Below are 10,000 nucleotides of genomic sequence, written 5' to 3' on the forward strand. Positions count from 1 at the left end.
CGGCGGCGTCCCCGTGACCGGATCCGTGGACACTGTGCCCTTCATCGATTGCCGATTTTTGTCTGGTCGGCGTTCGACGGGTGCGAGGTGGACTAACGTAAAGAATTATTACGTCCCGCGGACTCGGTGTGCCGAACGCGGAAAAATTTTTCTTCGACGGGCGAGGCGCGGAGTCGCCCTTGGTGCGCGGCGGCGTCCCCGTGACCGGATCCGTGGACACTGTGCCCTTCATCGATTGCCGATTTTTGTCTGGTCGGCGTTCGACGGGTGCGAGGTGGACTAACGTAAAGAATTATTACGTCCCGCGGACTCGGTGTGCCGAACGCGGAAAAATTTTTCATCGACGGGCGAGGCGCGGAGTCGCACTTGGTGCGCGGCGGCGTCCCCGTGACCGGATCCGTGGACACTGTGCCCTTCATCGATTGCCGATTTTTGTCTGGTCGGCGTTCGACGGGTGCGAGGTGGACTAACGTAAAATATTAATACGGCAAGTGGATGTGGTTTACCGGTATTATTCGGTGCGGGCATTCGGCGAGCACGTCCCGCGGACTCGGAGTGCCGTACGCGGAAATATTTTTCATCGACGGGCGAGGCGCGGAGTCGCCCTTGGTGCGCGGCGGCGTCCCCGTGACCGGATCCGTGGACACTGTGCCCTTCATCGATTGCCGATTTTTGTCTGGTCGGCGTTCGACGGGTGCGAGGTGGACTAACGTAAAGAATTATTACGTCCCGCGGACTCGGAGTGCCGTACGCGGAAATATTTTTCATCGACGGGCGAGGCGCGGAGTCGCCCTTGGTGCGCGGCGGCGTCCCCGTGACCGGATCCGTGGACACTGTGCCCTTCATCGATTGCCGATTTTTGTCTGGTCGGCGTTCGACGGGTGCGAGGTGGACTAACGTAAAGAATTATTACGTCCCGCGGACTCGGTGTGCCGAACGCGGAAAAATTTTTCATCGACGGGCGAGGCGCGGAGTCGCCCTTGGTGCGCGGCGGCGTCCCCGTGACCGGATCCGTGGACACTGTGCCCTTCATCGATTGCCGATTTTTGTCTGGTCGGCGTTCGACGGGTGCGAGGTGGACTAACGTAAAATATTAATACGGCAAGTGGATGTGGTTTACCGGTATTATTCGGTGCGGGCATTCGGCGAGCACGTCCCGCGGACTCGGAGTGCCGTACGCGGAAATATTTTTCATCGACGGGCGAGGCGCGGAGTCGCCCTTGGTGCGCGGCGGCGTCCCCGTGACCGGATCCGTGGACACTGTGCCCTTCATCGATTGCCGATTTTTGTCTGGTCGGCGTTCGACGGGTGCGAGGTGGACTAACGTAAAGAATTATTACGTCCCGCGGACTCGGAGTGCCGTACGCGGAAATATTTTTCATCGACGGGCGAGGCGCGGAGTCGCCCTTGGTGCGCGGCGGCGTCCCCGTGACCGGATCCGTGGACACTGTGCCCTTCATCGATTGCCGATTTTTGTCTGGTCGGCGTTCGACGGGTGCGAGGTGGACTAACGTAAAGAATTATTACGTCCCGCGGACTCGGTGTGCCGAACGCGGAAAAATTTTTCATCGACGGGCGAGGCGCGGAGTCGCCCTTGGTGCGCGGCGGCGTCCCCGTGACCGGATCCGTGGACACTGTGCCCTTCATCGATTGCCGATTTTTGTCTGGTCGGCGTTCGACGGGTGCGAGGTGGACTAACGTAAAATATTAATACGGCAAGTGGATGTGGTTTACCGGTATTATTCGGTGCGGGCATTCGGCGAGCACGTCCCGCGGACTCGGAGTGCCGTACGCGGAAATATTTTTCATCGACGGGCGAGGCGCGGAGTCGCCCTTGGTGCGCGGCGGCGTCCCCGTGACCGGATCCGTGGACACTGTGCCCTTCATCGATTGCCGATTTTTGTCTGGTCGGCGTTCGACGGGTGCGAGGTGGACTAACGTAAAGAATTATTACGTCCCGCGGACTCGGAGTGCCGTACGCGGAAATATTTTTCATCGACGGGCGAGGCGCGGAGTCGCCCTTGGTGCGCGGCGGCGTCCCCGTGACCGGATCCGTGGACACTGTGCCCTTCATCGATTGCCGATTTTTGTCTGGTCGGCGTTCGACGGGTGCGAGGTGGACTAACGTAAAGAATTATTACGTCCCGCGGACTCGGTGTGCCGAACGCGGAAAAATTTTTCATCGACGGGCGAGGCGCGGAGTCGCCCTTGGTGCGCGGCGGCGTCCCCGTGACCGGATCCGTGGACACTGTGCCCTTCATCGATTGCCGATTTTTGTCTGGTCGGCGTTCGACGGGTGCGAGGTGGACTAACGTAAAATATTAATACGGCAAGTGGATGTGGTTTACCGGTATTATTCGGTGCGGGCATTCGGCGAGCACGTCCCGCGGACTCGGAGTGCCGTACGCGGAAATATTTTTCATCGACGGGCGAGGCGCGGAGTCGCCCTTGGTGCGCGGCGGCGTCCCCGTGACCGGATCCGTGGACACTGTGCCCTTCATCGATTGCCGATTTTTGTCTGGTCGGCGTTCGACGGGTGCGAGGTGGACTAACGTAAAGAATTATTACGTCCCGCGGACTCGGAGTGCCGTACGCGGAAATATTTTTCATCGACGGGCGAGGCGCGGAGTCGCCCTTGGTGCGCGGCGGCGTCCCCGTGACCGGATCCGTGGACACTGTGCCCTTCATCGATTGCCGATTTTTGTCTGGTCGGCGTTCGACGGGTGCGAGGTGGACTAACGTAAAGAATTATTACGTCCCGCGGACTCGGTGTGCCGAACGCGGAAAAATTTTTCATCGACGGGCGAGGCGCGGAGTCGCCCTTGGTGCGCGGCGGCGTCCCCGTGACCGGATCCGTGGACACTGTGCCCTTCATCGATTGCCGATTTTTGTCTGGTCGGCGTTCGACGGGTGCGAGGTGGACTAACGTAAAATATTAATACGGCAAGTGGATGTGGTTTACCGGTATTATTCGGTGCGGGCATTCGGCGAGCACGTCCCGCGGACTCGGAGTGCCGTACGCGGAAATATTTTTCATCGACGGGCGAGGCGCGGAGTCGCCCTTGGTGCGCGGCGGCGTCCCCGTGACCGGATCCGTGGACACTGTGCCCTTCATCGATTGCCGATTTTTGTCTGGTCGGCGTTCGACGGGTGCGAGGTGGACTAACGTAAAGAATTATTACGTCCCGCGGACTCGGAGTGCCGTACGCGGAAATATTTTTCATCGACGGGCGAGGCGCGGAGTCGCCCTTGGTGCGCGGCGGCGTCCCCGTGACCGGATCCGTGGACACTGTGCCCTTCATCGATTGCCGATTTTTGTCTGGTCGGCGTTCGACGGGTGCGAGGTGGACTAACGTAAAGAATTATTACGTCCCGCGGACTCGGTGTGCCGAACGCGGAAAAATTTTTCTTCGACGGGCGAGGCGCGGAGTCGCCCTTGGTGCGCGGCGGCGTCCCCGTGACCGGATCCGTGGACACTGTGCCCTTCATCGATTGCCGATTTTTGTCTGGTCGGCGTTCGACGGGTGCGAGGTGGACTAACGTAAAATATTAATACGGCAAGTGGATGTGGTTTACCGGTATTATTCGGTGCGGGCATTCGGCGAGCACGTCCCGCGGACTCGGAGTGCCGTACGCGGAAATATTTTTCATCGACGGGCGAGGCGCGGAGTCGCCCTTGGTGCGCGGCGGCGTCCCCGTGACCGGATCCGTGGACACTGTGCCCTTCATCGATTGCCGATTTTTGTCTGGTCGGCGTTCGACGGGTGCGAGGTGGACTAACGTAAAGAATTATTACGTCCCGCGGACTCGGAGTGCCGTACGCGGAAATATTTTTCATCGACGGGCGAGGCGCGGAGTCGCCCTTGGTGCGCGGCGGCGTCCCCGTGACCGGATCCGAACCACCGCGTGTGAAAATTCGATTTTTTTTTTTCACTCGACGTTCGCGGTTATTCGGCGGTCCCGGGGTGGTGCACATGACGGCAGCCCCGGCGATGTCCGTCGACACGATTTCGAATTCAACTTTTCGAACGTAGTTTTTCCGTGTGCAATAACTCGTTAACCGTTGGTTCGATCTCGACGTACCCGAGACGTGTTCACGTCGTACGTTCCGAGTACTATAGGACACCGGTGTCCGCGACATTTAAATCGGTAATCCTTTATCCGCGGCCGTACCGCTACGCACGGAGATAGACCGATATTTGATTTTCGCTTAACCGCTACGCACTGTGATTGACTGTATTCCGACGGCGGGGTCTCGGTCAACCGTTTTCACGGTTTGCCGGTGACATCGACCGTACCGTTCATCACGGGCAGACCGCAGAGTCGTTGTCCAGGGATATCCCCCTTTGCCGAAAACCTTTACCGCGTAGAATTTCTGCGCTGACCGCGACGTTACAGGGGTGATTACCGTCGCCGAGCTGCGCGCCCGCCGTACCGTCCCGTCGCACGGACCACCGTGTGTGAAAATTCGATTTTTTTTTTTCACTCGACGTCCTCGGTTATTCGTCGGTGCCGGGGTGGTGCACATGACGGCAGCCCCGGCGATGTCCGTCGACACGATTTCGAATTCAACTTTTCGAACGTAGTTTTTCCGTGTGCAATAACTCGTTAACCGTTGGTTCGATCTCGACGTACCCGAGACGTGTTCACGTCGTACGTTCCGAGTACTATAGGACACCGGTGTCCGCGACAATTAAATCGGTAATCCTTTATCCGCGGCCGTACCGCTACGCACGGATTTTGTGATTTTCGCCTAACCGCTACGCACGGTGATTGACGGATTTTCGATTCTCGCCTAACCGCTACGCACGGTGATGGCGAAGTTCCTTCGACCCGGGTGTACCACTACGCGTGAACACCCCCGTCGCACATTGTGAAACTCGAGATTTTGTAAATTTGTGAGCGACTCGGTCGTCGGCGTTCCGCCGGCGTCCGATCGCCAATCACGTACGACAGCAAAGCCACGGGCGACGCCGAAGCCGACGCGTCCATCGCCGCGCACCGGTCTGCCCCAGTCTTCGGAATGGTCAGCAATCCGGTGCCCTTCGATGGTATCCGTCCAAGTTTCGGCGACCGACCCATCTCGCACGCCGAGTGGCAAAACTCAACCGGCGTCGCAGGCCCGCCTTCCGGTGGGCCTCCGACGCGCAAATCGTTTTTTTCAAAAATCGATGACGACTCCCGTTACCGTTCCGCAAGTTACGAGCTCTCGACGCCAAAACATTCCCGCCGCGGCCGGCCATCGTCGCCGTGCCCGGCGGTCGCCGGGGCGAAGCCCCGGGACGACGGACTTCGCGTCGCGTCCCGGCTTCCCCCACGATCTCGGCTGGGGGCCGTTATAAACCTGGCGAGAGGCGCTAGCGCGGTAATTCTCCGTCCGCTGAAAACGGACGGCGTACGCGCTAACCCCGACTCTCGTCAACGCACGGGTCACGTCGCGTCGGGCGAGCGCTCGCTCTCCGCGTGTGTTCGGTCTTCCGCACGCGACCGCCGCCGCAGTCGCCCCGCGTTCTGCGGGTGCTCAGTGCGGCGCTCGCGTCGACCGAAGCGCGCGGTTTACGGGCGCCCGTCCGCGCACGTATCCCACTCGAACCGCGGTCGGTCGTGCGCCGTGACCGTATACCGGTCACGGTCGTTTCGACCTTCCTCGGCGTCGGCTTGCCCACGGGCGGACCGGCGCTCGGACGCACGCGTCCCGAGACGAGTGTCCGCGTCGTCGTCGCCCCTTGGTCGGCGTCGCCGCGGGGATCCGTCACGGGACGCAGTTGTTGTAAAACCGAGATCCCTGGTTGATCCTGCCAGTAGTCATATGCTTGTCTCAAAGATTAAGCCATGCATGTCTCAGTGCAAGCCGCATTAAGGTGAAACCGCGAAAGGCTCATTAAATCAGTTGTGGTTCCTTAGATCGTACCCAAGTTACTTGGATAACTGTGGTAATTCTAGAGCTAATACATGCCGACAGAGTTCCGACCGTCGCGGCGCCCTCGGGCGTCGCTCGCGGGAGGAACGCTTTTATTAGATCAAAACCGGCCCGTCGCGGCGCGCTTCGTGCGCGTCCCGATCGCGGCCCGCGCAAAGACCTGGTGACTCTGAATAACTTCGAGCTGATCGCACGGTCTCCGTACCGGCGACGCATCTTTCAAATGTCTGCCTTATCAACTGTCGACGGTAGGTTCCATGCCTACCGTGGTGGTAACGGGTAACGGGGAATCAGGGTTCGATTCCGGAGAGGGAGCCTGAGAAACGGCTACCACATCCAAGGAAGGCAGCAGGCGCGCAAATTACCCACTCCCGGAACGGGGAGGTAGTGACGAAAAATAACGATACGGGACTCATCCGAGGCCCCGTAATCGGAATGAGAACACTTTAAAACCTTTAAACGAGGATCAATTGGAGGGCAAGTCTGGTGCCAGCAGCCGCGGTAATTCCAGCTCCAATAGCGTATATTAAAGTTGTTGCGGTTAAAAAGCTCGTAGTCGGATCTGTGTCTGGGCGGTGCCGGACCACCCTGGCGGTCCGTCGTGTCGCGGCCGGCCGTGTCGCGGGACCACGTGTCCCGTCGGCGCGGTCGTCGTCGCGCTCGTCAGCCGTCTCGGGGTGTTAGTTACCGGCACGTCGGCCGGACGTATTGTCGGCAGGCGGACACGTGTCTCGGGCTTCCGGCGCGCCGCGCGGCCACGCGTCGCGCGGCCGTCGGGGTTCGACGACGGCGGCCGCCTACTCCAATCTTGCTGCGCGGTGATCTTCACCGATTGCCGTCGGCGGGCCGACACGTTTACTTTGAACAAATTAGAGTGCTCAAAGCAGGCTCAAATCTGGCGGGGCGGCTTCACGGCCGTCTCGTCAAAAGGCCCTGAATACTGGTCGCATGGAATAATGGAACAAGACCTCGGTCCCGCGCATCTCCGCCCTTCGCGGGCGCGCGAAATCGCCCTCCGGGGCGTTTCCGTGCGCGGGCCGCCGGGCCGCGGGCGCCAGTCGCCCGCGCGTCCCGCCGGGCCGGTTTTCGGGACCGGAGGTAATGATCAACAGAGACGGGCGGGGGCATTCGTACCGAGACGTTAGAGGTGAAATTCTTGGATCGTCTCGAGACGAACTGACGCGAAAGCATTTGCCAAGTACGTTCTCGTATGATCAAGAACGAAAGTTAGAGGTTCGAAGGCGATCAGATACCGCCCTAGTTCTAACTGTAAACGATGCCAGCTAGCGATCCGCCGGCGTTTCATTAACGACCCGGCGGGCAGCTTCCGGGAAACCGAAGCTTTTCGGTTCCGGGGGAAGTATGATTGCAAAGTTGAAACTTAAAGGAATTGACGGAAGGGCACCACCAGGAGTGGAGCCTGCGGCTTAATTTGACTCAACACGGGAAACCTCACCAGGCCCGGACACCGGAAAGATTGACAGATTGAGAGCTCTTTCTTGATTCGGTGGGTGGTGGTGCATGGCCGTTCTTAGTTGGTGGAGCGATCTGTCTGGTTAATTCCGATAACGAACGAGACTCTGTCCTGCTAACTAGGCGGGTAACCCCGGGTCGGCGTGTGCGCGGCGCGGGCGGTTTCGGCCGTCCGTGTTCGCGTACCCGTCGGCTCGGCCCGGTATCCCCGAACGCGTTCGCCCGTCGTCCACGGCGGTCGTCGAGCGCGGCCGCGCCATCCGCGTCCCGGCGTGCGGCGGGCGTGTGTCGGCCGGGGGGCAACCTCCGGTCGGCGCGCGTCCGTCGTGCGTCGGGCTCCGTGGTGAAGCGCGCCGTGTTCGCGGCCGTCGCCGGCGGATCACGATACGTTACTAGGGCTACCGCCGGCTCCCAGGAGCTTAAACTCTTCTTAGAGGGACAGGCGGCGGACGAAAATAGCCGCACGAGACTGAGCGATAACAGGTCTGTGATGCCCTTAGATGTTCTGGGCCGCACGCGCGCTACACTGAAGGAATCAGCGTGTGTTAACATTCCTGGGCCGACAGGCTTCCGGGTAACCCGCTGAACCTCCTTCGTGCTTAGGGATCGTGGCTTGCAATTTTTCCACGTGAACGAGGAATTCCCAGTAAGCGCGAGTCATCAGCTCGCGTTGATTACGTCCCTGCCCTTTGTACACACCGCCCGTCGCTACTACCGATTGAACGGTCGCATTGAGGTCTTCGGAGTGGACGCGCGTTATTCGGCCCCCTCGGGGGCTGGGTCGTCGCGCGATCGCGAAGATGACCGAAATCGGCCGTTTAGAGGAAGTAAAAGTCGTAACAAGGTTTCCGTAGGTGAACCTGCGGAAGGATCATTAGAGACGGGCCCGCGGTACCGGCAGCACTTGCCGGTCTCGCGCGCGCCTAATCCGACCCCGTGGCCGCGTGCGCTCGCGACTAGCTCGCCGACCGCCCGCGCGCCGCGACCCCCGACCGAGCGTCGACCGAAAGATGGTTAACGTCGAAAGACCATACGGGCCCCGCCGTGCGTCCGCGCACGGCGCGTGGCCGGTAGAAGTTTCGTCGACAAAAAAAAACACCCGACCCCGAACAGCGGATCACTTGGCTCGTGGATCGATGAAGACCGCAGCTATCTGCGCGTCGTCGTGTAATCCGCAGGTTATACGAACATCGACCAGTCGAACGCACATTGCGGCCTCGGTGACCCGCGGGTCCCGGGCCACGCCTGTCTGAGGGTCGTATACCGGATACTCGGCCAGACCGATGCGCCGCCGGCAGGCGTCCGACGGCGGCGGCAGTCCTCCCGGGGACTGTCCGCCCGCCCATCGGCCGCTCCGGTGGTGCGAGATTGGCGGTTCGACCGTGGAAAACCGCGCTCGCGCGGCCGCCTCCGGTCGTCCGCCCAAGTTGTGACGGCAAACAGTCACGGGTTCTCGCGTCGTCAAACGGCACGTCCCCGTCCGCCCGCCGCGCGAGAGCGCGGCCGGGTCGGCTGAGAGTCCACGGACCTCTCCGGCTTCCGAGACGCGGACGCGGACGGTCACCGTACGGGCGGAGCGCGGACCGCAGGCTGCCGTGTAATTTAAAAAAAAAAAAAACCGATACGTTCCGACCTCAGATCAGGCGGGACTACCCGCCGGATTTAAGCATATTAATAAGCGGAGGAAAAGAAAACAACCGTGATTCCCTTAGTAGCGGCGAGCGAACAGGGAAAAGCCCATCGCCGAATCCCGCCGCGCACTTTTGTGTCGCGGCACCTATGGGAGTTGTGGCGTACGGGCCGGCCTCGTTGCCGGGGCGCACGTGACGGTCCAAGTCTCCCTTGAACGGGGCCATGGCCCGCAGATGGTGCCAGGCCAGTAGAGGCCGTCACAGCGTTCCGGGATCGGACCGCGCCTTCGAGTCGGGTTGCTTGAGAGTGCAGCCCGAAGTTGGTGGTAAACTCCATCTAAGGCTAAATACGGCCACGAGACCGATAGTTTACAAGTACCGTGAGGGAAAGTTGAAAAGAACTTTGAAGAGAGAGTTCATAAGAACGTGAAACTGTTCGGGTGTAAACGGACAGAGCCCGCGAGTCCCCGCCGGGCGAATTCACGGTCGGTCTAACCGCCGGCCGGATCTTTCGCTCGGTTAGCGGACGTCGCGACCCGTTGGGCGCCGGCCGAAGGGCTTGGGTGGCGTTCGTCGCGGCGGTTGCGTTTCGGCGTGACCGTTCGCGCCGAACCCCGGTGCTCCTGGTCGGCTCGCCCGACGGCAAGAACCGTCGACGCGGCCCCGTCGCAGGCGGGGTCCCGTCGGTCGGCGACGATTTCGGGCTACTTTCCGACCCGTCTTGAAACACGGACCAAGGAGTCTAACGTGTGCGCGAGTCAACGGTGATCTTACGAAAAACCACGTTTGGCGCAATGAAAGTGAACCGTTTACGGTGCGGACGATGGCCTAGCGACCGAACCCACCGGCGTTCAAAGTCGCGCTGGTCCGCAGTCCGGGGGCGTCTTCGCCAGGTCGGCTTCGGCCGTCCGAGGGCGCACCCTTAGCGCACACGTTGGTACCCGAAAGATGGTGAACTATGCCTGGCCAGGATGAA

General features: G+C 60.7%; 2 non-coding genes across 2 annotated transcripts in view; both read left to right on the top strand.

Annotated features, from left to right (window-relative positions):
• The first annotated feature begins 8,494 nt into the window (after window positions 1–8,494).
• On the top strand, window positions 8,495–8,652 carry LOC132953415 (5.8S ribosomal RNA). Its single transcript, XR_009665624.1, has one exon. It is a non-coding gene; the product is annotated as a 5.8S ribosomal RNA (ribosomal RNA).
• A 370-nt stretch (window positions 8,653–9,022) lies between these two features.
• The window catches only part of LOC132953413 (large subunit ribosomal RNA), a 4,194-nt gene continuing 3,216 nt past the window's right edge, over window positions 9,023–10,000 (top strand). The window contains exon 1 of the ribosomal RNA XR_009665622.1: window positions 9,023–10,000. This exon is cut by the window's right edge and continues 3,216 nt beyond it. This is a non-coding gene — a ribosomal RNA (large subunit ribosomal RNA).

This window comes from Metopolophium dirhodum, unplaced genomic scaffold, assembly GCF_019925205.1.
Source record: "Metopolophium dirhodum isolate CAU unplaced genomic scaffold, ASM1992520v1 scaffold31, whole genome shotgun sequence".
NCBI classification, from domain to species: domain Eukaryota; kingdom Metazoa; phylum Arthropoda; class Insecta; order Hemiptera; family Aphididae; genus Metopolophium; species Metopolophium dirhodum.